Source organism: Haemaphysalis longicornis, unplaced genomic scaffold (assembly GCF_048455015.1).
Source record: "Haemaphysalis longicornis isolate Haplotype H1 unplaced genomic scaffold, Haemaphysalis longicornis Haplotype H1 scaffold_4, whole genome shotgun sequence".
NCBI classification, from domain to species: domain Eukaryota; kingdom Metazoa; phylum Arthropoda; class Arachnida; order Ixodida; family Ixodidae; genus Haemaphysalis; species Haemaphysalis longicornis.
Window position 1 is genome coordinate 149953012 of NW_027526361.1, and position 2410 is coordinate 149955421.

The following is a 2410-nucleotide window of genomic DNA, read 5'->3' on the forward strand; positions in this document are numbered from 1 at the left end:
AAGCACGGGTCTGGGCTCCCATATATAGTTTAAAAAGTCTTAGTCAACAACCCCCAAACAAAGGGATGCGAAAGACCGTAACATATGTTCAAACAGATGTAGTTCAAACAAGGGGCTGCAAAAACATTTTACGTGGTATGTTTCGCCTTTGATGTCACTACAACTTTATGGGCTAAAATGCAAAATGAAATTCCGAATTAGAATGCCACCTCCAACGAAGACAATGCTTAACCAGCAACACCACAATTTATTCATGAGCATTTGCCGGTGGCTCGATCTTTGGCCGTTTCAACTGAGAACTTTACAAGAAAGATAGGAACGTGTTTTTTTCAGCATAGTTGGCGTATGCTTTTTTCAGTTGGCAGTGGCGTATCATTCCCGAAGTTCATAGCGGATATAAGCCAATGTAGCTCTAGCGAAATCAAAGGCTGAAACATACCTTGTAAAATGTTGTTTTGAAATCGTTTTTAAAGGATTATGAAATTTATTCGAACCTTCGAACATCCGAAAACCAATTTCGTTATGTGGTTGTCGCGTTATGAATTTACTTAAAACATACTCAAACAAGTCAGCATTGAATATAACCTTCGTTTGTTTAGAACAGTGGCGTAACTGAATGGGACGGCGTATATGCAAATATATTTTCGCGACCCTCAAGATGATAATTATAGCACTTATCAATACGATAATAATATCATTATTAACAGCGGTAGTAAAAGCCCTGATTTCGGTGCTGAAGAAACAAATGTCAAGAAAATGCCCAGCGCTCGTCAACGCGTACCTCGCGGAGACCACAGAGTTCCGGCTCGCGCAGTGGCGAAAAATAAATTTCCAGCGCTGTCGTCAAGCGCCAGCATGAATATAATGCTTGGCATGAAGCACACGAGGATATCGATGCATATGACGATGACTACTACAAGCACAGGGCAAAGTAACGACCAACATTTAAATAAACAATTTCAAACTTGTACAAATGCATGGTGATGTGTCCTGCAGTGCTCACGTAGAAAACTTTGCTAGAGTTCGAGCCTTGCGCGACTTAGTGCAAGCTTCGCCAGTTGAGCTGACGGAAGTCTATAATGCTGAGGATGAATTTGCGTCCACTACTCGCCGCAAAGAAGACGACGACTTCTTCGAAGCCTATCATTACGATTACTAACACCGCATCGATGCAAATAAACACTGATACTGAAACTTAATTCAAGTTGAAACCAACCAGCTTCCACACTCTACGGCACATGAAGTTCCGGTGGCTTTACAGCGCACAGGAAAGCGTGTTACTGGCCCTTGGCGTGAATATCGTTACCGTGCAAAAACAAATACTCTTTTGTAGCCAGCTCCTCATGTAGTTTGTAAATTACACGGACTTCTCAATTAACACTTCGAAAAGAGCAAATCCGCCAACAGTACAATAGTTTTCACACGCGCGAGCGGCGATTTCTATGCGAAGCAGTCGATGCCAACGTTTAGAGATTGTAATAGGGTGGAAAGCTGGGCGAGTTGGTAAGGTTACATCTAGAAACAGGATATTCTCCAGCATAGAAACAGCATAGTCTTTTCTACTTCTTCCGTCCTCGTCCGTGTTGTGCTGTTTCTAGATATTTATAGGTTCTTTAAACGTTGGACTATAGTGCATAAACTATATTCAAAGCTATACAGTTGCGCGACGCGCTCGCAGCGCTGGACTTAATCTGGCAACAAAACCACCATGTGGCCCGCTGGTCGCCCGCTAATGACAGTACTTTCCTAGTTTCATGAGGAGAACTGTCTTTTTTAGGTTTCATCCAGACCCTTTCGGTGTCTTGCACGGGAAAGAATACGTTGGTTAGCATGACGGTTTAGTCCCATCAGTTATGAGCGTTGGCGCGTTGGTATCTGCAGAGCCAATTCTCGATGTCGACAACAGCAGTGTCAAAGTAGCAGCAACGTTTGCGGGTCTCCGAGGCGACGACGGCCGGCGATGGCAAATCCAGGTTCACTAGTGAGTGGTATAGTGCGGGGGGGGGGGGCGAGGGGAGTGCCAATTGTTCACCAGCTGCACGTTTGTTGCCACCCCCCAAAATACGTTACGTATCAGGCAGTTCACAAACTTATATGCCTGAATGCCTCTCTTGGCAGTTTATTTACAAGCCCGCGCGCCAGAAAGAAACAGCACATTTAGTCGGTCAAAATACTTGGCTGCTCAGTCCCATGTTCGTCATAACTAATTTTTATCATTTCATAGCCCACCACCTTACCGCACAGGGGCACCTTCTACGATGTCGTTTATAATAAATACAAGAACTTTGGATTCTTGCAACGTTACTTAGTCTAAACTTTAAATACGTTTCTTAACCCCATTTATTCAAGATGAGTAATTGGAGTGCGCTCCATTTATGTTTTGCATCCAAATTATGAAGGAACGACAATA